The 27342-nt window shown below is 43.4% G+C and overlaps 1 protein-coding gene across 5 annotated transcripts in view; it reads right to left on the bottom strand.

Annotated features, from left to right (window-relative positions):
* Window positions 1–27342, bottom strand: part of creb1b (cAMP responsive element binding protein 1b) — an 82539-nt gene that overhangs the window by 43127 nt on the left and 12070 nt on the right. Inside the window, exon 2 of one of the 5 annotated variants that reach the window (XM_078228926.1) lies at window positions 10202–10286. The exons of 3 other annotated variants lie outside the window; for them this stretch is intronic. The gene's annotated coding sequence lies outside the window, so the exon portion shown is untranslated. Of the gene's footprint in view, window positions 1–2982; window positions 3075–10201; window positions 10287–27342 lie in introns of those variants that run through there. One more of the 5 variants, XM_078228927.1, reaches the window with a different exon arrangement.

Genomic DNA, 27342 nt, shown 5'->3' with positions numbered 1-27342 from the left:
TTTGTCTGCACTCTCTGTTCTGACTCAAATAGATTTTCGTACATCTATAATTCCTGTTTCTTACCAAATGCCGCTTCTCCCCTTTTAACTCTTTTTAAAGCCCAAGTCCATGCATCATTTAACTAATGTTCCCATATCCAAACAGGTTCTTTTTAACACCAAATCTGCCAAACCAAAGCTTGTCCCTGACCCCTGAATAAAGGGGTGAATGGAGGCAGGCAAAAGTAATTTTTAAAAAATTGCAGAATTGTTGCGGTGCAGGAGGTCATTTGGCCCATCGTGTTTTCTACGTCAATTTTGGATTCACTTTTACAAATTCTGATGAAAACCATCAACCACAACATGTTTTTCTGACGTTCTGGCTTAGGATAGCAAACAAAAATTCTGCTTAAATACCAAACATCCTTCCCTCAAGAGATAAACTATATGTTTTTCAAACTGAAGTCACACATTGAAAATAATGGAAGTTCAACGACTATAGTAAGGCTGTAGCAACATTCTATGAACACTATGAGGAGTGTTGTAAGTTTTTGATCGACCTGAGTCACCACCTCACCATCAGTTCCTTAACTAGTGCTTCCAAGCTATATCGGATTATTTGGTCAAATGTTCGACAGGTTCAATAAGCTCAACTTTCCTAAGGTAAGAAAATAACATTGTGCATGAATAAGCATTTACAGCTTTGTCAAAGACCTTTACTATGCAACCAAGCAACGTGCCTTAATGACTATCGGCAGGAGGCTCTGACATCCATCATTATGAAGTGCTTTGAAAGGTAGTCATGGCACGAATCAATTCCAGCCTCCTGGACTACCTGGATCCACAGTTTGCCTACTGCAGCAACAGGTCCACAGCAGACGCCATTTCTCTGGCCCTGCACTCAACCCTGGCACACCTAGATAACAAGGACACCTATGTCAGACTCCTATTTATTGACTACAGCTCAGCCTTCAACACTATTATTCCCGCAAAACTCATCTCCAAACTTCGTGGCCTGGGCCTTGGCACCTCCCTCCGCGACTGGATCCTGAACTTCCTAACTCACAGACCACTATCAGTGAGGATAGCAACAATACCTCCTCCATGGTAATCCTCAATACCAGTGCCCCACAAGGCTGTGTTCTCAGCCCCCTACTATTCTCCTTGTACACCTATAATTGTGCGACCAAATTCCCCTCTAATTCGATTTTCAAGTTTGCTGACGACACCACTGTAGTGGGTCGGATCTCAAACAATGACGAGACAGAGTACAAGAATGAGATAGAGAATCTGGTGAACTGGTGTGTGAACAATAATCTCTCCCTTAATGTTAACAAAATGAAGGAGATTGTCATTGACTTCAGGAAGCGTAAAGGAGAACATGCCCCTGTCTACATCAATGGGGACAAAGTAGAAAGTGTCGAGAGCTTCAAGTTTTTAGGTGCCCAGATCACCAACAACCTGTCCGGTCCCCCCATGCCGACACTATAGTTAAGAAAGTCCACCAACGCCTCTACTTTCTCAGAAGACTAAGGAAATTTGCCATGTCAGCTATGACTCTCAGCAACTTTTACAGATGCACCATAGAAAGCATTCGTTCTGGTTGTATCACAGCTTGTATGGCTCCTGCTCTGCCCAAGACCGCAAGAAACTACAAACGGTCATGAATGTAGCAAATCAGCCTCCCATCCATTGATTCTGTCTACACTTCCTGCTGCCTCGGCAAAGCAACCAGCATAATTAAGGACCTCATGCACCCCGGACATTCTCTCTTCCACCTTCTTCCTTCGGGAAAAAGATACAAAAATCTGAGGTCACATACCAACCAACTCAAGAACAGCTTCTTCCCTGCTGCTGTCAGACTTTTGAATGGACGTACCTTGCATTAAGTTGATCTTTCTTTACACCCTACCTATGACTGTAACACTACATTCTGCACTCTCTCGTTTCCTTCTCTATGAACTGTATGTTTTGTCTGAATAGCATGCAAGAAATAATACTTTTCACTGTATGTTAATACATGTGACAATAATAAATCAAATCAAACATGTGGCAGCAATTTGCTGCAAGAGATTTGTGACATGGTCTTCTTTTATTGTGGACTTAAGTTGGAGATGGGAGCTCAATGCACCAAGCCAATCATGGTCATCTCCTGAGGTGAAAAGGACAGACTTGCCTTTCACAACCTCAAACATCCAAAGTGCTTTAGAACAGAATAGAATCATACAGTGCAGGAGGCCATTCGGCCCATCGAGTCTCACCGACAACAATCCCACCCAGGCCCTATACCCATAATCCCATGCATTTACCCGAACTAGTCCCCTGACACTACGGGGCAATTTAGCATGGCCAATCCACTTAACCTGCACATCTTTGTAGCCAACAAATTATTTCTGAAGTGCAGTCACTGTTACAATGCAGGAAATGTGGCAATTTGAGCACAGCAAGGCCGACCAAAATACCAATGAGATAATCTGCTTTAGTGATGCAGATTGAGGAGTAAGTATTGGTTAACGTTCACGAGGGGTCATAGGTTCAAGGTGAAAGGGGGGGGGGGGAGGTTTAACACAGATATCAGAAGGACATATTTTACGCAGAGGGTGGTGGGGGCCTGGAATGCGCTGCCAGGCAAGGTGGTGGAGGCGGACACACTGGGAACGTTTAAGACTTATCTAGACAGCCATATGAACAGAGTGGGAATGGAGGGATACAAAAGAATGGTCTAGTTTGGACCAGGGAGCGGCGCGGGCTTGGAGGGCCGAAGGGCCTGTTCCTGTGCTGCATTGTTCTTTGTTCTAATGCACTGGAGAGAACCCTCCCCAGCTCTTCTCAAAAAGTCTCAGAGGATTTAACATCCAGTCAAGGGGACAGACTGGCCCGTCGTATAACATATCACCTGAAATAAGGAAATCTTTTGACACTGCAGCACTCTCTCAGTACTGCGTTGTGCTGCAGTCTATTGAATGGAACCTACAACCTTTGACTCAACTGAGCAAGTGTTACCTTGCAAGCAGGACATTTATAAACGTAAGCTTCAGTTAAGTCCCTCACTGTACAAATGCGTTGACAACAGGGCCCTCGGGTATTGCAAGATGCAATCCTGTAATAAGGAGGAAACATTTCAGAATTGCATTTAACAATTCTCCCTCTGTTTGCTAATTAACTCGAAGAACTGACACTAAGCTGAAATGGACTTTCAACTCATTTGGCTTATTGTTGAGAAAAACTACTGAATAGCATTATAAAAATATTACGGGGCAGGAATTTATGTCGGGCAGTGATACAAAATGGGTGGTACTGAATCAGCTACCTGTTATGCAGAGTGCCTGGTATTTAATTATAATGCAGTTGATTAAATCAGATATCAGACACTGCACATAACAGGCAGCAGATCTTATGCTGCCCATTTTGCACCACTGCATGAGATAAATTTCTAGCCGTGTTTGCAAAATTCAGTTTTCCACAGATTGCCCTTAGTAGTTGACACAGTTCAAATCACACATTCATAGGTGGAATATTAATGCTTGCACAATCTATATCTCATAATATTAGGAATTCGTACCACACGGAATGGAAAAAGTACCTAGTTTTCTTTTCATTATAAAACTCAATACTTCCAAGAAGTCTAATGGAAAGGAATTGATAATATTGATTAACGCATTTCATTAACTTGCAGGGCTCAAATACATCGGCGAGACAAGTTAAAACTGCGAACACAAAAAGAAATTAGATGAACAGTACTCATACAAAAGATAATAAAGATGTGCAATAAGTTGTAATGCACTTAATGGAGCTGAAACAGGTAGTAGACATGGGCTCAAGGCAACTGGGTGAATTTCTTGAGGGAATGACTTGAAGAACAAAAAGTACATTAAATTAATCTACCACAAAGGACAGAGGTGTGAAATCCAGTGGCCTTTTTTGTTTCTAAAAACTCTGACAAGCTAGACGAACATAAAAAATTGTAATTTCCCAAGAGTAAAGAGCTAATTGAATTCCGGCTTGGTTGAAGTATTTAAGAAGTGAAAGAGGTTAGATTTAACAGATGGGGTGGTAGCAAAGAATTAAATACACAGGACTGAGAAAATAGAAGAATGAAAACTGAGATGCAGAGCTCAACCTGAACAAAATCTTGGCTGTCTGAATGGCCTCTTTCTGTTCTTGCACATTTAGCCTGGTACAAAAAGTTAAATGAAACCATTGTCGATTGTTGGAAAAACCCATCTGGTTCACTAACGTCTTTTAAGGAAGGAAATCTGCCGCCCTTATCTGGTCTGGCCTACATGTGACTCCAGAACAACAGCAATGTGGTTGACTCAGGCAACTAGGAATGGACAATAAATGCTGGCCAGCCAGCGATGCCCATTTCCCACGAACAAGTAATTAATAAACCTATTAAAGATCAGATTTACTAAGAAGTTCATATTTCTGCCCAAATTGTAAATCAACATGATGTGTTGGTAATTTGGGGAACATCATGATTTAATGATGAATCCCTTGTCTGTGTGCTTATTTGTTCAGCCAAAAGATGCTAAGCTAATGAGGTTACATAACAGTTGTGTGTAGGGTATGCTAAACATTGAAGAGGAAGCCCTCTATTTAAAAGGTTAATGAATATGTTTGTATTAGCACCTCCTTGTTGAGAGAGAAAGTGAAATTTAAAATCAAATCTGCATCAACTCCTTTGCAAGCCAGGATTCATTTTGGTTCCTTGATCTTATATAGACACCCTTTGAGTTTTAAATGGAGGGGGATCCCAAGTACGCTCCGAGGAAGAAGCCATTTATCGTGCCTAGACAATCCCCTTCATGTGTCTATACATTTCTTAGGATATCAGTTATTCAATGATTTCTCATTTGGATAACTGGTACAGGCTTGTCTGGACTGGAACCATTTTGCTCAGCTCCATTTAAATGGGCAGCTAATTTAATATTAAATTTAGCATTCTTACCCTGTGCAGAACATCAACAGAAACTATTGCATTAAAGGAAGCATGGTTCAAGCTGATTCTATAAAACAGGGGAAAAAAATGTTGTAATTCTTTTAACCTCTGCGACTTAATTTTATTTCCTTCCTCTCTAAGTTTCCTTACACCACTCACTACTTGAGGGTGGCAGGCATGCTGGTGCCAGGGTTTTCAAATGCTTCCCACTACCAGTACTTTTAAGTCAAGTGCAATTATTTGATTGTTTTCTGTCTTCACTCATCTTCTCCCTGAGATGGCACAGCTTGGATTAGAAATTCAGCATATTACTGCCCAAGAGCTCTGGGTTTGCTTCTTCCTGGCCCTTGACTTCTCATCCTTGTTTCCAGATTCCCTTCTCCACCTCTAAAACCTTTGAGATCTCCATACTCCAATCCTGGTTTTTGGTAAATTTCTTCACGCCACCATTGGTGGCCCTGCTTCTTTGGACTTCATCTCCTGAATACCTCTGATAAACTTCTGCCCCTCTCTCCTCCTTTAAATGCTCCTTAAAACCACTTTGACCAAGCTTTTGGTCACCTGTGCCAATATCCCCTTAGGTGGCATGGTATCAGATTATGATGAACACATTTTACTACATTAATGGTGCCAGGCAAAGTAAAGTAAAGCTTATTAGTCACAAGTAAGGCTTACATTAATACTGCAGTGAAGTTACTGTGAAATTCCCCCAGTCGCCATACTCCGGCGCCTGTTCGGGTCAATGCACTTAACCAGCATGTCTTTCAGAATGTGGGAGGAAACCGGAGCACCCGGAGGAAACACACGCAGACACGGGGAGAATGTGCAAACTCCATACAGACAGCGACCCAAGTCGGGGATTGAACCCAGGTCCCTGGTGCTGTGAGGCAGCAGTGCTAAACACTGTGCCACCGCGTATACAAGTTGTTACATGGAGAAGACACAGACTCAAAGCCTAACCACTATGGCACACTTTCACCTTTATCATATAACCCCCACAGTGCGGAAGGGGGCCATTCGGCCCATCAAGTCTGCACTGACAACAATCCCACCCAGGCCCTATCCTTATAACCCATGTAATCCCCCTGACACTAAGGAGCAATCCCACCCAGACCTGTTCCTCATAATCCCAAGTATTTTCCCCACTAATTCCCCCTAACCTCCACATCTTGGGTCACTAAGAGGCAATTTAGCATGGCCAACCCACCTAACCTGCACATCTTTGGAATGTGGGAGGAAACTGGAGCACCCATCGGAAACCCACACAGACACGGGGAGAATGTACAAACCCCACACAGACAGTCACCCGAGGCTGGAACTGAATCCAGGTCCCCGGCGCTGAGAGGCAGCAGTGCTAACCACTGTGCCGCCCGTGCTTTAGAGTTCCAGAGCACTCCAGTGTCGTTACAAGCCTTACTTGATGTATTAGTATAAATATGCTATGGGGAGAAAAAGTAATTAATTTTGTCATTCAAATACGAAGCCAATATACTTCTTGTGAGGCATCGAGCCTCTGATCTTCGGGTGAGTGTTCTCCAAGGCGGCCTTCACGACACACAACAATGCAGAATCGCTGAGCAGAAACTGATAGCCAAGTTCCGCACAAATGAGAACGGCCTCAACCGGGATCTTGGGTTCACGTCACACGATCTGTAACCCCCACGGCTTGCCAAATCTCACTAAATGTCCTGGTTGGAGACAATACACACCTCTTTAACCTGTGCTTTACGCTCTCTCCACTCGCATTGTCTGTACCTTTAAGACTTGATTACCTGTAAAGACTCACATTCCAACCATTACCTTGTAAATTGAGTTTGTGTCTATATGCCCTGTTTGTGAACACAACTCCTCACTCACCTGATGAAGCAGCGATACTCCGAAAGCTTGTGCTGCCAAATAAACCTGTTAGACTTTAACCTGGTGTTGAGAGACTTCTTACTGTGTTTTCCAGTGCCCAAGTGGAGGGTGTAAACACTGCTCAAACATTTCATGAGAACTTAACAAATGAGAAATGGATTCCAACTTAAAAACACTCATGGAAATGAAAATAAATATTCTAATATTATTTGTAAGTGGTCATAATTCCCTTCGTGTGACTTTAGTGTCCCTTTAAGAAAGTTTTTAAAAAAACATGGTTTCTGCAGCTCACAGCTTCACTCGAATAAATCAAATGACTCAAATAAAATGAAGGCATACAAAGAATGGAACGCTCTAGGAAGAAAGCTAAAACCACAACTAGTTTAATTATGGATGCAATTGTATTCTGGTGAAGACCTATTGGGAAACAAGGTAGGAAATGCATTGTATTGAGGAATGTGATTAGATCTGTACAGAATTTAATACACTCACATGATTAGATCTGTATAAAAGATGGCTGTAACAGAACAACTGGGAGCAGATCCTTCTGATCACTCCCAATGGCCACTGAGACTGCAAAATAAAGTAATATTGTGTGGATTTGCCGCGATTTTCGTTCTTTAACACTTGTCTCAGCAACAGAAGTAACTACTATATCCTACGTCATTCTCTAATTAATTCTAAATTTTAGTGCACATCATGAGTCAAAAAAATAAACTTTTTTTTGAAGAGCCTTGCCTTTATATGGCATGACATTCTAAAGCACTTTACAGCTAATTAAGCACTTTTGAAGTGTAGCCACTACTCTAACTGCAAGGTGGCACAGTGGTTAGCACTGCTGCTTCATAGTACCAGGGGCCCGGGTTCAATTACAGCCTTGGGTGACTATCTGTATGCAAGTCGCATATTCTCCCCGTGTCTGCGTGGGTTTCTTCTGGGTGCTCCCACACTCCAAAGATGCGCGGGTTAGGTTGATTGGCCATGCCAAATTGCCCCTTAGTGTCAGGGGGATTAGCAGGATAAATAAGTGGGGTTGCGGGGATAGAGCTGGGATTGTTGTCAGTGCAGACACAATGGGCTGAATGGCCTCCTCCTGCACTGTAGGGATTCTATGATTCTAACGAAGGAAATGTGCCAGCCGATTTGCATACAAATCCTCAAAACAGCAATGCGACAATGGCCAGGTTGTCTGTTTTCATGATCTTGGTTGAGGGATAAATATTGGCCAGGACAATAGGCAGAAATCCCTGCTCTTCTTGAAAATAATACCATAGAATCTTTCTTGTCCACCTGAGGGTACAGATGGGAACTCGGTTTAATATTCCAACTGAAAGAAGGCATGTCCAGCAGTGCAGTACTCCATCCATACGTACCACATTGGAATTTCAGTCAGGATTACATGCTCAAATTTCTAAGAGCTTGTACTCATACTTCAGGGAGAATATCTAAGTCTTTTACCAACGATGGGAATCAAAGCACACTGCTCATTGAGACAATTAGATTAAGGACAGTAAACAATTCTTCGTTGAAGTTTAGTTTACACATCGTTTAGGTGCCCAGTAGGCTAAGCTATACTTTTGCGACAATAACTGAGCTACCTTAAGTTCAACCTTTTCTGTGTAACTACTGCAGAGTAAGAATTCCACCTAGTCTTGCAGGTGGTCATGATCTTCAACTGACATAATTAGTGAGCAGCAACCAGTCAACCGAGCTTAAAGACGAAAGAAGCACAATTTAAGTTATCCTTTACAATTCTGCCCTCCCAACCTAATCAAAAATTGCATTCCGTAAGTTGTTTTTGTGTGCCACAATAGGTTGACTTATTATGCAATACTTTTGATTTCTTAGCTTCGGCCCAAAGGACTTCTCTATCCTTATTTGGATGGGCAGAGCAAAAAAATCAATTAGTTAGGATCAAGGTATATATGTGCCATTAACAGATTCTGCTTGTGTGAATGTAAAGCGTAGAGTCCCTGCAATCAGAATACAAAACCAGAGAGATAATTCCCTTTACACTAAATCTCAGATTGCAGAATCATTCTGCCTGCAAGCAATCACACACACCCCAAAAAACAGGGCGGGAGGGGCCTATTTAGCTTAACAGAGAGGTCAGTGACTAAGGGACATAGAATTAGAGTGGTTGGCAGAAAGATTAGAGGGAAGATTAGGAAAATCTATTCCTCCCAAAGGGTGAGGGGGGGGGGGGGGGGGGGTCTGGAAATCACTGGCTGATAGAGCAACAGAGGCAGAAACCCTCAACTAATTGAAAAGATGTCTGGATTTGTACATCAAGTGTCGTAACCTGCAGGGCTATGGGCCAAATACTGGAAAGTAGGATTAGGCTGGGTGGCTCATTTTTCAACCGGTTGAGACACAATGGGCCAAGTAGCCTCTTTCTGTGCCATTAGCTTTCCAAAAGTTGAAGAATTACGACATATAACTTTGTTCATCTGGAAAGATTTTGTCCTAACTTTTCCATTGCCTCCTACAGCCCTGATAGGGTCATGCTTTTTAGGCCCTGTCTCCCTGCTCCTTCTCAAACTCCTCTCTTTACATCCAGCCATCAATTCCCACCTTACCCAGTCCCAAACCTTGCACTCCTTTACATGCAGAAACAAGACATATCCCGGCCCAGTACCCCTCCATACTGTTCCCAGAAAGACAAGACTGTACGGGCGGCACAGTGATTGGTGCTGCTGCCTGACAGTGCCAGGATCCCAGGTTAGGTTCCTGGCTTGGGTCACTGTCTACATGGAGTTTGCATGTTCCCCCCGTGTCTGCGTGGGTTTTCTCCGGATGCTCCGGTTTCCTCCCACAGTCTGAAAGACGTGCTGGTAAGGTGCATTGACTCGAACAGGCGACGGAACATGGCGACTGGGGGAATTTCACAGTAACTTCATTTGCACTGTTAATGTAAGACTTACTTGTGACTAAATAAACTAACTTTTTAAAGCTGACAAAAATGTGGAGCCAAGTTTTCCCTGGCAGCTAAGAGGAAAATGACAGTAAAAAAATGGAGGACAGATAAAAACAGAGGGAGTGTGAGAGCACCCCCTCGACATACAAGAAAAGGATAAATGTGAAGGCAATGGGAGAGTCACACTCAGAATGTGTAAGAGATGCTGAGAGAAGTATGAAATCAAAGACATGTAAGAAACACAGAAAAAGAAACCAAAATAGTTAACAGAGGGGTTCAAGCAGTGACATATTTACAAGAACTCTTATCTTGCCGTTGAACAAGATCTTTCTCATGATTCTGCAGAATGGAAATTAAGATCAAGTATAGTTGTGAGGTTGAGAAAAGGATAATGCACCAGGGCACACCAGTGCCCTTGCTCACACTATGTATTCTGTCCTATATTTGCATCAAAAATTTCTACTTCTGCATTTGCCACCTGTATAAACTGATCACGTTGTACTTACACCCTGCTGTCAGTTTTTGCAGCACATGTAGTGGGAGGAGGGTGTACATATAGTTTCCAGTTTAAATGTGGGCACAGCAATGTATCTGGGGAAAAAGCAAGAGTTAGCATATAAATAAACAGCATGATTTTCCAATGCCAACAGTCTGTAGATACCTCCTAGAAAATCAGTAATCAAATATATTAAATCCTCAATCGACTACATTTAATCACACTGGTTCCTTCATTTCACTTTACTCTTCCAATTCAACTGTGGTTCTAAGAATTTTAAATCTTTGATCGTTATTGGTGTATGGGGTTGGAAGGGATCAGGATCATGTGAAATTACAAGTTCAAAATGGATGAGGCAAAAAGTTGGAAAGTTTCAGACAAACCTAGCTGAACCTATTTTCACTCAATTTCTGCTTTAAGCTGTGTCACTTCCTGCAAATAAACGGTGTGGCTATTGTACCCTCATGGGCTTTTTGTGGAGTATGTGGAATATTCTGTGTTCCAGTCCTAACTCAGGCTCTCTCCCACAACTCTTTCTCCATTACATTGATGACTATCTTGGTACCCCTTCATGCTCTTGTCTGGACCTGGAAAAATTGATCAATTTTGCTTCCAATTTCTACCTCTTTCTCACCTTTACACAGCCCATCTCTGACACTTCCCTTCCTTGACCTCAGTCTCCATTTCAGGCGATAGTCTGACCACCAATATTCATTACAAACCCACCGGCTCCCACAACTACATCGACTTGAGCTCCTCATACCCTGTTCCCTATAAGGACTCCATCCAATTCTCTCAGTTTCTCTGCCTCCATCACATCTGTTCTGCTGATGCCACCTTTAAAAAGTGTTTCTGACATGCTCGCCTTTTTCCACAACTGAGGTTTCACCCCCACTGTGGCTGACAGGGCACTCAACTGTGTCCAACCTATCTCCACGTCTCTGCCTCGCCCCTTCCCCTCCCTCCCAGAACTATAACAGGGCTCCTTTTGTCCTCACTTTTCCAGTCATCAGTCTCTGCTTCAATGGATCATCCTCTACCATTTCTGCCAAATCCAGCATGATGCCACCACTAAACACATCCCCTTCCCCCATCATCACCCCCACCCCTTCATCCCTTCCCATGCAATGGCAAAAGGTGCAACACCTGCCTGCCCCTTTACCTCCTGCCTCCTCACTGTCCAAGCGCCCAAATACCTTTCAGGTGAAGCAGCATTTCAATTTGGTCTACTGTATCCACTGCTTCCAATGCAGTCTCCTCCACATTGGTGAGACGAAACACAGACTGGATGGTTGCTTTGTGGAACACCTTCGCTCAGTTCACAAGCATGACCCCAACCGTCCTGTCGCTTGCCATTTCAATTCAGCATTTTGCTCTCATGTCCAGATGTCCATCTTTGGCCTGCTGCAATGTTCCATTGAAACTTAATGTAAGCTGGAGGAACAAATCCTCATCTTTAGATTAGGCACTCTACAGCCTTTGGGACTCAACATTGAGTTCAACAACTTTAGGCTGTGAACTTCCTCTTCCATCTTTACCCCCATTTTTGTTTTTTGTCTCGGTTTGTCCCAATACAACCCCGTCTGCACCACCCCGATAGGGCCATCTGTCAGTTGTTCAGGTTTGCTTTCACTGATCTTTGTTCTCCTATTAACACATTCTATCTTACCTTTATGCCACTATTAACACTTCTTTAGTCCTTAATGCCACCATTAATACTCCCTTTGTCTTATGTTCATGATATGTCAATCTCTCTTTAGCTCCGACTTATTCCCGATCTTCTGTTCTGCCCAACCTCCTCCTCCTCCCTCGCCAGCTATATAATCAATCACATTTCTACCATCCAGATCAAATTTACTGGATATCATTCCTCCTTTTTGGCAGTAAAGGGCCTTCATGAAATGCATGCCAATGGTTATTTATCTGGTACAAATCAACAGGATCACCATGGTGTATTTACACTACATCTGTACAATGAAACAACATAAAAGCAAGCACTGCCACAATAGTACAGTTACTGCAACATAAACCCAATATTATGGTTCACTTTAAGGAGACCAATCTCACTCCACTTTGCCCAAAGACAGCCCCAATTCCAAACTGCATCACATCAGTTCAACACCTATAGAGACCAATAGACCACGCGGCGGGAGAATGAAGATTGCTTTACATTTACAAAGACATGCCAAAAAGCTGAAAACGTGACTGTTCACAACAGAAAGTATGGAGGGATTTGCAGCCCGCATTGGCTGTCATGGTGACGGATTAAAGACTTGATTAGCTGTAAGTTTTCGCATTCCAACCATTATTCATGTAAATTGAGTTTGTGTCTTTATATGCCCTGTTTGTGAGCAGAATTCCCACTCACCTGAAGAAGGGGCTTGGGGCTCCGAAAGCTTGTGTGGCTTTTGCTACCAAATAAACCTGTTTGACTTTAACCTGGTGTTGTTAAACTTCTTACTGTGTTTCCCCCAGTCCAACGCCGGCATCTCCACATCATGGTGATGGAGGCACAGGCTAAAAATCTAGAGAGAATCAGGAAATATGATTCTCTCTGAAGAGATTGCGTTTTGTTCTCTCTCTCTCTCTCCCCCCCCCCCCCCCCCCACCCCCTCCCTGGACATGGCCTCATAATGGGCCTGACACTGCCCCCTGGCCTGTGGGAGTGGGTGTGTGTGTGGAGGAGACGGATGGACTCATTTATTTGTGGTGTTGTTGGGCGGGTGTGGCGGCGGCACGGGGGGGGGGGGGGGGAGGGAACGTGGGTTGAGGTGGGGATGCTGGCGTTCACTGTTTGGTGGTGGCATTTGGGCGGGGGAGCGAAGACTGTTATCATTCTCTCTAATCTTAGTGCAGCCCATTTACAGGTATGTTTAGGCCCCACCCCTCAGCATGATAGCTTGAAACACAACTCCCCCCCCCCCCTTTTCTTGACAAGCATCATAAGATCAGGAGAGAAAACTGGCCTGTTTCTCTTTTTTAGTCTGATCCTTACACTTAACATTTTTTGGTAAGATTCCGCCCTGCATCTATGCTGGTGGGTACTAAATACTGACAGTGTTAAAAATAGGAAAAGCATTCTGTTCTCCAAAACTGACAATTCTCCTGTTAATGACAAAAATAGAAAAATTGAAGTAATGATGCATAATCAAGAGCCACCCACATATGCTGCTACCTCCTAGGAATAAACGAATGCATCGTTTATATTGCAGGATGAGGAAAGCTTCAGGCACAATTTGATAACTTTAACACAATTACAGACCACATGTAATCCTCAAACCTACATAAACTTTCCATACCTTGTTGACGAGCATGATGAGCAGTTATTTTGACAATATGATCAGTTAATTCTTGCTCGCCAGATGTAACCCACAGATTCGAACAACAGACCACCTGTACCGGGGAAGCACAGTCTGACGCGAAGGAATGTATAACCCGCCACCTGTTAAAACGACTACTGTACAGCATCTAAAATTTCACCTGTCAACTAATCTGCATAATCACCATCTTTGAACTGAAAACAAAGCAACTAAGACTGGCTTCTATTATTCAGACATTTGCTCATTCTTCCCACTTCCTGTTCCTAACTTCCTGTTGCATTTCTTTGTGATTAGCTGCAACTTTTCCTTTTACTGCTCTTCTCAGGTACTATATGATTCACCTTATTCCATCTGATTAAAGTTTAAAATAAATACGAAAGGCAAAACACAGAGGATTCTGAAAACAAAAATAAAACTGAAAGAAGTTCACACTTTAGGTCTGTGACCGTTGGAACTGGAAAACTTCACAGATAAATAGCTGATATTTCTAATATTTTCCAATTCTGATGAATGGTCTTCAACCTGTAATGTTAATTCTGTTATGCTCTCCACAGATGCTACCAGACTGACTGTGTAATACCAGCACTTTATATTTGCACAAGTTAACTTCGATGAATTTAAAGGCTACTTGCAATTTTTCCAATTTGTTTACAGACAGGTCATTTGTTAGAATTGCACACCAGTTAGAAGAAACAGAGGTACATCAATCTCAAAAAATAATTAAGGCTATTCAGAAAAGGAGAACACAAAACTAGTTGGGGATGTATGGTGTAAGGGCACCAAGAGGCTGCAAAGAGATATAAACAGATTAAGTGAGTGGGCAAGAAAGTGCGAGATGGAGTACAATGTGGAAAAGAGAGGTTATTCACTGGAAAAGTGGAATATTTTTTTAAAAGACACGAAACTTGTAAATTGTTGATGTGCAAAAACACATGGAACACAAAGTTAGCATGAGTGTACACAACAAATAATTAGGAAGGCAAGTGGCATCTGAGCCTTTATTACGAGGACTGAGCACAAGCCAAGGAAGTTTTGCTACAGTTGCAGAGGGTTTTAGTGACACCACACCTGGAGTACTGTCTGCAGTTTTGATCTCCATATTTAAGGGAAGATAGTTCACTAGATTAGCGCCCGAGATGATAGGGTTGTCTTATGATAAAACGCTGAGAAAATGGGCCTATATTCTATTGAGTTCAGATGAATGCAAGATAACCTCATTGAGACATACAAGATTCTGAAAGTGCTTGACAGGGTTGTTTCCCCTTGCTGGGGAATCTGGAACATACAAGCACAGTCCGAAACAAAAGGGCATTTATACAATGGGGGTTGTGAATCTTCTCGGTCCAGAGTGTTGTGAATGCTCTATAGTTGAGTATATTCAAGGTTGGGAAAATGTTCTGATCTCTCAGGGAATCGAGGTATATGGGATGCGGGTGCAGAAGTGGTTCTGAGGTAGAGGTAATGATGAATGGTGGAACAGGCTCAAGGTACCATAGTCTGTTCCTATATCTTATGTTTTTTTATGTCCAAGTCCTGCTTACTCCCATGTAGTCATGATGTGGAGATGCCGGCGTTGGACTGGGGTAAACACAGTAAGAAGTTTAACAACACCAGGTTAAAGTCCAACAGGTTTATTTGGTAGCAAAAGCCACACAAGCTTTCGAAGCTCTAAGCCCCTTCTTCAGGTGAGTGGGAATTCTGTTCACAAACAGAACTTATAAAGACACAGACTCAGTTTACATGAATAATGGTTGGAATGCGAATACTTACAACTAATCCAGTCTTTAAGAAACAAAACAATGGGAGTGGAGAGAGCATCAAGACAGGCTAAAAAGATGTGTATTGTCTCCAGACAAGACAGCCAGTGAAACTCTGCAGGTCCACGCAACTGTGGGAGTTACAAATAGTGTGACATGAACCCAATATCCCGGTTGAGGCCGTCCTTGTGTGTGCGGAACTTGGCTATCAGTTTCTGCTCAGCGACTCTGCGCTGTCGTGTGTCGCGAAGGCCGCCTTGGAGAACGCTTACCCGAATATCAGAGGCCGTATGCCCGTGACCGCTGAAGTGCTCCCCAACAGGAAGAGAACAGTCTTGCCTGGTGATTGTCGAGCGGTGTTCATTCATCCGTTGTCGCAGCGTCTGCATAGTTTCCCCAATGTACCATGCCTCGGGACATCCCGAGGATGTCCCGAGGCATGGTACATTGGGGAAACTATGCAGACGCTGCGACAACGGATGAATGAACACCGCTCGACAATCACCAGGCAAGACTGTTCTCTTCCTGTTGGGGAGCACTTCAGCGGTCACGGGCATACGGCCTCTGATATTCGGGTAAGTGTTCTCCAAGGCGGCCTTCGCGACACACGACAGCGCAGAGTCGCTGAGCAGAAACTGATAGCCAAGTTCCGCACACACAAGGACGGCCTCAACCGGGATATTGGGTTCATGTCACACTATTTGTAACTCCCACAGTTGCGTGGACCTGCAGAGTTTCACTGGCTGTCTTGTCTGGAGACAATACACATCTTTTTAGCCTGTCTTGATGCTCTCTCCACTCCCATTGTTTTGTTTCTTAAAGACTGGATTAGTTGTAAGTATTCGCATTCCAACCATTATTCATGTAAATTGAGTCTGTGTCTTTATAAGTTCTGTTTGTGAACAGAATTCCCACTCACCTGAAGAAGGGGCTTAGAGCTTCGAAAGCTTGTGTGGCTTTTGCTACCAAATAAACCTGTTGGACTTTAACCTGGTGTTGTTAAACTTCTTACTGTGTTTACTCCCATGTATACAGTTCTAAATGTTTAGTAAAGCATCAAGTATAAGGGAATGATAGAGTCCAAGATTTGGGAGGCAATTTATTTCATTGCTACCAAGAATTAATAAAGTGAAATAAAATGCAGTCTCAGCACTTAAGAGACTGTTACACGCATAATAGTTGACTTTGGAGATTATACGAAGTCCTTTCTAAAACAGAAGTCACTTCACACAAAAATGTCACACAATTGCTGTGTAATCCTTGCAATCAAATTATAATATGAAGGCTGGAGTTCAAACTTATTTTTTTTATTGCACACAAATGTATTATTGTAAACCACTATAAAGGGACTGTCCAAAGTTAATCCTTAGTTTGGCACCAACAGAATCATACAGTGCAGAAGAGGCCCTTCGGCCCATCAAGTCTGCACCAACACATGAGAAACACCTGAACTCCGACCTAATCCCACCTTCCAGCACTTGGCCCATAGCCGCAAATGTCATGATGTGCCATGTGCTCATCCAGGTACTTTTTAAAGGATGTGAGGCAACCTGCCTCCACCATCCTCCCAAGGCAGTGCAATCCAGACCGTCACCACCCTCTGGGTAAAAAGGTTTTTCCTTGCATCTTCCCTCTACCTCCTGCCCCTCAGCTTGAACCTATGTCCTCTCGTGACTGACCCTTCAACTAAGGGGAATAGGTGCCCTTTATCCACTTTGTCCATGTCTCTTGTACACAAGGATGGAAGTTGAAAAAATCCAAAATATCTTGAAAGAGATGTCATCTGTTGAATACCAAATCAATAGAAAATGTCAGAAAGAGACATTCAATATTAATATTTTGTAAGGCGTCTGTTTAAGGTGACAAAATGGTGATGTCAGCATTCCCCAAGAGTATAGGGAAAATAAATCACCAATTCATACTCAAAGGATCACTTAAAACTCCTTCGCCACTAAATTCAAGTTACATTTCAGAATTTTCCCACTGGAAATAGAGTTGAAGATGTTGCGAACTACACTGGTCACTTTTTTCTTCTCAACAAGACAACGGACCAATTTTACCCTTTTTCTGTAACTTGTGCAACTGGTTTGCTTTGACCATGCTGATGTGCAAAGACGGAGGACAAATCCTTCAAATTTTTACTTGGTTATTCAGAAAGCTATTTGATTTTTTTCAAAAATTAAATTAGCCTACAGTGCAAAAAAACATCAGTCATAAATTAAGGGATGTCAATACAGTCCCTAGCACTTATGATAGTCATTGTAGCAGCAAAGCAATATTAAACAATGTGGTAGATCACCATTGAATGAAATAAACAAGACTGCATGCAACGCAACTGGCTCTAAACTGCAGTTAGCGTTTATTACAAACTAATGCCATATCATTAGAGGGGAATAGAAAAGTTCAGTACACAAAAGGTAACCAAACGCCAACTTATTTCAGGTTTCCACCATCCACAGTATTTTATTTTACTATCATTTAGGCGTCTGTTTTTGCATTCTGTATACGAACAAAAGTGACAATAATAAATCAAATCAAAATGCAAGCTAATGAGTAAACACAGCTCTTATCCAAACTAAACAGAGAACTTAAGACATTATAGCTGACAATTTTGAAATTCACAATAATGCGAACAGCAAATGGTCATTGCTTTTAATGCTCATTTTAAACGTGGATGCTTTAAATTGCCTGGGCTGTATTTTTTTAATTAATGGGATGTAGATATTGACTAGTAAACTCCAGCCTTTATTGTCCATGCCAAATTTCCCTCAAGAGGGTGGTGCTGAGACCTCTCCTTGAATACAACTGAGTGGTTTGCTAGGCTGATTCAGAAGGCAGTTTAAAGTTAACTATGCTGCTGTGGGCCTGGGGGGGGGGGGGGCAATAAATGGCAGTTTTGAGGCCCCACAACTCAAGAATGAAGAAAATAAAACTTATTGGAAAAGGGACCAACAATGGGCATACCCATCTCCAAGGCAGAGTTATAATAGAAATTGGGGTGAGGCTAACAAAGTAACTGTAAACTGGAGGGTTCCTGTGTTCAGTCCTTCTCCAAACAGTTGGCAATGATAAAATTCACATCAACCCAGATTGCACTTAGCAAGTTACATCTTTACGTATCGAACCGTAGCCAGAGATCACCTCCAATGGCTTCTCTTCCCACTCCTGCACTATTACATCTGGTGCTCTCAAGGATTCACCCTTGGCCCATTCCAATTTCTCATTTACCTACTGGCCCTGGATGACATTGTCCAAAAACACTTAGTTTTCACTGGCATGCTGATGACGGCCAGCACTACCTCACAACCACCTCTTTTGACTCCTTCATTCTCTCTGAATCATCAGTCTGACATCTAGTACTAAATGAGGGGAAATTTCCTCCAGTGACACATTGGAAAGACTGAAGCCATTGTTTTTGGTTCTCACTACACGCTTCGTTCCCTAGCTACTGATCTCATCACTCTCCCTGGCCAGGGCAGCATGGTGGCACAGTGGCCAGCACTGTTGCCACACAGCGCCAGGCACCCGGGTTCAATTCGGGCTTGGGTCACTGTCTGTGCAGAGCCTGCACATTCTCCCCGTGTCTGCGTGGGTTTCCTCTGGGTGCTCTGGTTTCCTCCCACAGCCCGAAAGACGTGCTGGTTAGGTGCATTGGCCATGCTAAATTCTCCCTCAGTGTACCCAAACAGGCGCCAGAGTGTAGCGACTAGGGGATTTTCACAGCAACTTCATTGCAGTGTTAATGTAAGCCTACTTGTGACTAATAAATAAACTTTAGCTCTCCTGAGGCTGAAACAATGTTCACTACCCTGGTGTCATACCTGACCGCATGCCTGTGCCATCACTACGAATGCCTGTTTCCACCTGCACAGCTTCACCCAACTCCAATCCGTTTAGACTTGGCTATTCCATGGCACACCTGGCCAGCCTCCTGCATTCTACCCTCCATAAAACTTGAGGTTATCCAAAACTTGGCTACCCGAGTCTTTACTTGCACCATGGCCTGCTTACCCATCACTCTTGTGCTTGCTTGCTGACCCACACTGCTAAGCAATCTCTCAATTTAAAAATGTTCATCCTTAGTTTCAAATTCTTCCCTGGTCTTGCCCCTCCTGAGCTCTGTAATCTCTTCCAACCCCATAATTATGTAATTCTGGCCTCTTAAGCATTCCTGATTTTAACTGCTCCACCATTAGTGCTCTGCCTTTATTTGCCAAGGCATCAATGTCTGGATTTACCTCCCTAAACTTCTCCACTTCTTTTCGGTCCTTTAAGACATTAGAACATAGAACAGTACAGCACAGAACAGGCCCTTCGGCCCACGATGTTGTGCCGAGCTTTATCTGAAACCAAGATCAAGCTATCCCACTCCCTATCATCCTGGTGTGCTCCATGTGCCTATTCAATAACCGCTTAAATGTTCCTAAAGTGTCTGACTCCACTATCACTGCAGGCAGTCCATTCCACACCCCAACCACTCTCTGCGTAAAGAACCTACCTCTGATATCCTTCCTATATCTCCCACCATGAACCCTATAGTTATGCCCCCTTGTAATAGCTCCATCCACCCGAGGAAATAGTCTTTGAACGTTCACTCTATCTATCCCCTTCATCATTTTATAAACCTCTATTAAGTCTCCCCTCAGCCTCCTCCGCTCCAGAGAGAACAGCCCTAGCTCCCTCAACCTTTCCTCATAAGACCTGCCCTCCAAACCAGGCAGCATCCGGGTAAATCTCCTCTGCACTCTTTCCAGTGCTTCCACATCCTTCTTATAGTGAGGTGACCAGAACTGCACACAATATTCCAAATGTGGTCTCACCAAGGTCCTGTACAGTTGCAGCATAACCCCATGGCTCTTAAACTCCAACCCCCTGTTAATAAAAGCTAACGCACTATAGGCCTTCTTCACAGCTCTATCCACTTGAGTGGCAACCTTTAGAGATCTGTGGTTATGGACCCCAAGATCTCCGTTCCTCCACAGTCTTCAGAACCCTACCTTTGACCCTGTAATCCACATTTAAATTTGTCCTACCAAAATGAATCACCTCACATTTATCCGGGTTAAACTCCATTTGCCATTTTTCAGCCCAGCTTTGCATCTTATTTATGTCTCTTTGCAGCCTACAACAGCCCTCCACCTCATCCACTACTCCACCAATCTTGGTGTCATCAGCAAATTTACTGATCCACCCTTCAGCCCCCTCCTCTAAGTCATTAATAAAAATCACAAAGAGCAGAGGACCAAGCACTGATCTCTGTGGCACTCTGCTAGCAACCTGCCTCCAGTCCAAAAATTTTCCATCCACCACCACCCCGTCTTCGATCAGATAGCCAGTTACCTATCCAATTGGCCAACTTTCCCTCTATCCCACACCTGCTTACTTTCATCATAAGCTAACCATGGGGGACCTTATCAAACGCCTTACTAAAATCCATGTATATGACATCAACTGCCCTACCTTCATCAACACACTTAGTTACCTCCTCAAAAAATTCAATCAAATTTGTGAGGCACGACTTGCCCTTCACGAATCCGTGCTGACTATCCCGGATTAATCCGCATCTTCCTAAATGGTCGTAAATCCCATCCCTAAGGACCTTTTCCATCAATTTACCAACCACCGAAGTAAGACTAACCGGTCTATAATTACCAGGGTCATTTCTATTCCCTTTCTTAAACAGAGGAACAACATTCGCCACTCTCCAGTCCTCTGGCACCATCCCCGTGGACAGTGAGGACCCAAAGATCAAAGTCAAAGGCTCTGCAATCTCATCCCTTGCCTCCCAAAGAATCCTAGGATTCCTCAAAACCTATCTCTTTGAGCAAGATTTGAGCAAGGGCGGCATGGTAGCACAGTGGTTAGCACTGCTGCTTCACAGCTCCAGGGTCCCGGGTTCGATGCTCGGGTCACTGTCTGTGTGGAGTTTGCACATTCTCCTCGTGTCTGCTCCGGTTTCCTCCCACAGTCCAAAGATATGCGGGTTAGGTTGATTGGCCAGGTTAAAAATTGCCCCTTAGAATTCTAAAATGCATAGGTTAGAGGGATTAGCGGGTAAAATATGTGGGGGTAGGGCTGGGTGGGATTGAGGTCGGTGCAGACTCGATGGACCGAATGGCCTCTTTCCGCACTGTAGGGTTTCTATGATTTTGGCAATCTGCTCGAATATCACTCATTGGCTCAATTTGTGTCACCATAAGAGCATAAGACAAAGGAGCAGAATTAGGCCACTCGACCCATCAAGTCTGCTCCACCATTCAATCATGGCTCATATTTTTCTCATCCCCATTCTCCTGCCTTTTCCCCATAACCCCTGTTCCCCTTATTAATGAAGAACCTATCCAGCTCTGTCTTAAAGACACTCAATGACGTGGCCTCCACAGCCCTCTGTGGCAATGAGTTCCACAGATTCCACACTCTCTGGCTGAATAAATTCCTCCTCATCTCTGTTTTAAAGGATCGTTCCTTTAGCCTGAGGTTGTGCCCTCTGGTTCTAGTTTTTCCTACTAATGGAAACTTCCTCTCCACGTCCACTCTATCCAGGCCCCGCAGTATCCTGTAAGTTTCAATAAGATCCCCCCTCAGCCTTCTAAACTTCAACGAATACAGACCCAGAGTCATCAACTGTTCCTCATACGACAAGCTCTTCGTTCCAGGGATCATTCTTGTGAACATCCTCTGGACCCTTTCCAAGGCCAGCACATCCTTCCTTAGATATGGGGCCCAAAACTGTTCACAATACACCAAATGGGGTCTGACCAGAGCCTTATACAGCCTCAGAAGTACATCCCTGCTCTTGTATTCTAGCCCTCTCGACATGAACGCTAACATTGCATTTGCCTTCCTAACTGCCGACTGAACTTGCACGTTAACCTTAAGAGAATCTTAAACACAAGTCCCTTTGTCTTTCTGAATTCCTAGGCATTTTCTCATTTAGAAAATAGTCTATGCCTCCATTCCTTCTTCCAAAGTGCATAACCTCTCACTTTTCCACATTGTATTCCATCTGCCACTTTTTTGCCCACTTTCCTAACCTGTCCAAGTCCTTCTGCAGCCCCCCCCCGTTTCCTCAATACTACCTGTCCCTCTACATTTTGCTTCATAACACACGGTGAAGTGACTTGGGATGTTTTATGATGCTAGGAGCAGCACACTGGCAGCGGTTAGCACTGCTGCCTCACAGCACCAGGGACCTGGGTTCAATTCCAGCCTCGGGTGACTGTGTGGAGTTTGCACATTCTCCCGGTGTCTGCGTGGGTTTCCTCCGGGTGCTCCGGTTTCCTTCCACAGTCCAAAGATGTGCAGGTTAGGTTGATTGGCCATAGTAAACTGCCCCTCAGTGTCAGGGGACTAGCAGGGTAAATAAATGGAGTTATGGGGAGAGGGCCTGGGTGGGATTGTGGTCGGTGCAAACTCGATGGGCCAAATGGTCGTCTCCTGTACTGTAGGGATTCTATGATGATGATTCTAAAGGGGATAAATTGTTATCTCCTTTGTTCTCTGGAAGGAGCAGTCTCCTACTGGTTAACAGTTCTAGCCAAATGCCAGCAACAGCCCAACACTTCATCCCATGAGAGCTGGTGGTCTGTTTAAACAAATAGGCATCACAACCAAGTCTATTTTGTTCTGATCAGGTATCCCCACACATGTTCATTCTAACAGGAATCCCATTGCCAAATTGTTACTGCGGCTGAATAGCCGTGGCTTCATGTAGCAGATGCAAGGCAAGAGGCCGGCATGGTCCCAAGCTGCAATGATCAAATAACCTTTTTTTGTGATGTTGGTTGAAGGATAAATATCGGACAAGACACAAAGAACTCCTCGGCTCTTCTGAGAAACAATGCCATGAATTTTTTTCACATTATATAACATTTCATATAAAAGACAGCACCTCTGAATGCATTACTCCCTCGGTACTTGACTGGGAGTGACAATCTGGATTTTGCGCAGTTATCATAGAATCATAGAAACCCTACAGTACAGAAAGAGGTCATTCGGCCCATCGAGTCTGCACCGACCACAATCCCACCCAGGCCCTACCCCCATATCCCTACATATTTACCCACTAATCTACGCATCCCAGGACACCAAGGGGCAATTTTTAGCATGGCCAATCAACCTAACCCGCACATCTTTGGACTGTGGGAGGAAACCGGAGCACCCGGAGGAAACCCACGCAGACACGAGGAGAATGTGCAAACTCCACACAGACAGTGACCCGAGCCGGGAATCGAACCCAGGTCCCTGGAGCTGTGAAGCAGCAGTGCTACCCACTGTGCTACCGTGCCGCCCGTATGTTGAATCCACAATCGTTTTACACAGAACTGAGGGTACTGCCAATTGAACTATGGTTGACACCTTAATGTGGAGAAAGCATTTCAGGAATGTTTTAGTGAACAGACTTGGGGACGAGATAAACATCCGACAAAACAACAGTTGGAATCCAACGCACAGAGAATGCCACTAGAGCATTGGTAAATGTAAATTTATCTTGATAATTCTACACATTATGAAAGGAATAAGGAGACAAAATTGTTTCAAATACTCTGGGGAATTTTATCCAGGGCTTTTACACAAATGCCTGCACAAATAAATCGTGAGTTCTAAATCTTATGTGCTGCTACTGATTCCCTACACAAAATCAATGGCTAGACCAGAAATTAACCTGCATGGCACACTCAGGAAAACAGATTTGGAAGAGGGATGGCTATTTTTGTTTAGAAAGGAATAACTGGTTGAATGAGGTTAGGGTTTGAGGGCTATCGGAGTATAATGAGTTAACATTTAGGCTCCAATTCGAGTTCAGTGAAAATATTCGAGTATTACAAACCTAATCAACCACATCAAAAAAAAAGTTAATAACATGAAATTTCAATCATCCACTTTTAATATGGTGAATAAGGGACGGACAAGAGATGGGAGACCATACGAGGTATTCCTTCATTGAACTGCTTCTGAAGTCAACATGTTGCAACAGGTATTGGTGAAAACGAAAACAAAATTTAAGATTTTGTAAAATGAGCCAGAGTGAACAGGTGACCTGCAAGTGGAAACTGAGACCACTCTATAAATAAAGATTTATTTGTACCCATGAGGTGGTACAAAACGTAAACGCCATGTAACAGGGTAGTTATAGAATCATGTAGCACAGAAATAGGTCCTCTGTCCACTATGTCTATGCCGGCCATCAAATACCAACCTATACTAATGCCATTTACCAGCACTTGGTCCATAGCCTACTATGCCCTGGCGATTTAAGTGCTCGTCCAGATGCTTAAATATTGGCGAAGTTGAAATCCCCACTACTATAACCCTATTCCTTTAACACTTCTGTTATTTGCCCTATATATCTGCCCCTCTATCTCCCTCTGACTGTTGGGAGGCCTGTAGTACAACCCCGGCAAAGGCAAAGTGATCATCCCTTTTTTATTTTTAAGCTTCATGCATAAGGCCCTATTTGAAGAGTCTTAAAAGACAACAAGGCTGGTATCCACAGAATCCCTACAGTACAGAAGGAGGCCGTTCAGACCATCTAGTCTGCATCGACTCTCCCAAAGAATATCTTACCCAGGCCCAACCCGCCACCCTACCCATAATCCTGCACATTTACCATGGCTCATCCACCTAACCTTTTATTCATTTGTGGGAAATGGGAGTCGCTGGTTGGCCAGCATTTATTGCCCATCCCTTGTTGCCAGAGGGCAGTTGAGAGCCAACCACATTGCTGTGGCTCTGGAGTCACATGTAGGCCAGACTGGGCAAGGACGGCAGATTTCCTTCCCTAAAGGAGATTAGTGAACCAGATGGGTTTTTCCAACAATCAACAACGGTTTCACAGTCATCAGTAGATTCGTAATTCCAGATATTTTGTTTTTTTATTGAATTCAAATTTCACCATCTACATTTCTTTCAATACTAAGGGGCAATTTAGCATGTTTTAGTTAGTGGCATTAAAACAATGGTGGGATGGGGACAGAGGGAACAGGGATGTGGCATACTGCTAATGTAGGGAATATGGCAACAAATTTCTAAATAGGATGAAATATTTTTCAGTTTAGTGACTCACATCTGCATTTGACACCAAGCATGAAACTGTGTCAGTTACGCTCAGAAGGCACATATACATTCCATACTTCATTAACACAGAGATGTCCCATGTCAATTGTTGCGGAATGAATGCCACCACCCAATTTCCCAAAAGGGGAAAGGGCAACAAATTAATTCTTTAAAAAAAATTGAATTTTACTGTGGGCAGTAAGGGTTCAGCAAAATGCTCTTCAGAAACTGTGATTAAAACACATTCCCTACTCAAACGTAGGCGGATGTACATTGCAGTTTCTTTATGGTTTAATTTTTATTTGCTCATCTGGTAGTTTCTGCAAATTTTAGGTGCTGAGGGGTTTGGAAAAAAAGCACACTATCAGCTGCCCAGAAAATTGACAATGAGCCACATCAGGACAAGTGACCAAAAGCTGGGACAGAGGTAGATTTTAAGGTGAGAGGTTTACATAGAATTTTTCAACACAGACACAGGCCATTTGGCCCAATGATGCTTATGCACCTCAAGACTCTGTCTTCTCCTGCTTTATTTATTCCATCTCACCCAATCAACCTTCCCTCCTCCATGGCCTGTGTCTACACTAATTCAAATTTTCTATCTAACAAAGTTAGTAATCCCTGCCTTTGTGGGTGGGTGGTGGCAGAGGTAGCTAATTTGATGATCAATATTAAAGTGACAAAAAAAATCCACGAGCTCCTTGCATGTTGTTGGAGGGTGGGAGAGTTTAAAAAGACAGTTTGCAGGAAAGAAGCAGGGGGCGACCTTTGAATTCCAGGATTATCCTGGATTAGTAAAACAGTTTTCACAGAAGAGAACTGGACACAATAATGCATTCTAGGCGCAAGTTTTCCGTCACGTCTGTTCAAGTCTGTATCCCTTGGACTTAAGAGAGATGAAGGAGCAACAAGGTACGGGAAGGGAATTCAAAGGTAACGTGCAAGAGGCCAGAACGGGAAGAAGCCAGAGTTCTCACAGGGCTGCAGACACATCAATGACACCAACTTCATCAACCCGCTTTGTTATTTCAAAGGACTGTCAAGTTAGGCAAGCCTGATTTGTCTTTCACAAATGCAGGCTGGCTTTAATTTATAAACACATTTTTTCCCACGTGCCAATTAATTTTGTCCCAGATTATTGTCTCCAAAAGTTGCCCCACTATCAGTGTCAAGTAGGCTGGCGTGGAATTGCTGGGTTCATTCCTCTCTCTTTTCTAAAATGGGTGCTAACATTTGGAATCTCCAGTCATCCATTCCCTTGTCTGAGAAGGATAGAAAGTTTGTGACCTCAGCAATTTACACTCACTTTCCACAGTAATCCAGGACGTTCCTGTCCACACCAGGGGACTCTTCTACTTTGAGTGAGATAAATCTGAAGTACCTCATTACCTACCTTTACCTTATTCAATTTCTCCACCACCTCTTTTCTTGCGAGGTTGGCAACATTCTCTTCTTCAGGAAAGACAATTAGTGCTCAATTAGTATTTCCGCCTCATTGTCCCTCCTTCAAAAGATTTCCTGATTGGCTCTAACCTTCCTTTGACTACCCTTTTTACTATCCCATTTTTAATAAAAGCCATTTGGATATCCTTTTATGTGACCTACTTTCTCAGCAGGCTAAGGAAATTGGGCCTATCTGCTATGACTCTCACCAATTTTTACAGATGCACCATAGAAAGCATCCTTTCCAGATTTATCACAGTTTGCTATGGCTCCTGCTCTGACCAAGACCGCAAGAAACTACAATGGGTTGTGAATGTAGCCCAGTCCATCACACAACCAGCCTCCCATCCATTGACTCAGTCTACACATCCCACTGCCTCAGAAAAGCAGCCAGCATAATTAAGGATCCCACACACCCCAGGCATTCTTTCTTCCACCTTATTCCGTCAGGAAAATGATATAAAATTCAGGTCACGTACCAACCAACTCAAGAACAGTTTCTTCCCTACTGCCAGACTTTTGAATGGACCTACCTTATATTAAGCTGATCTTTCTCTGCACCCTAGCTATGACTG

This window comes from Mustelus asterias, chromosome 14, assembly GCF_964213995.1.
Source record: "Mustelus asterias chromosome 14, sMusAst1.hap1.1, whole genome shotgun sequence".
Lineage (NCBI taxonomy): Eukaryota > Metazoa > Chordata > Chondrichthyes > Carcharhiniformes > Triakidae > Mustelus > Mustelus asterias.
The sequence above is the reverse complement of the archived record's forward strand: the minus strand, read 5'-3'. Positions and strand labels throughout refer to the sequence as shown.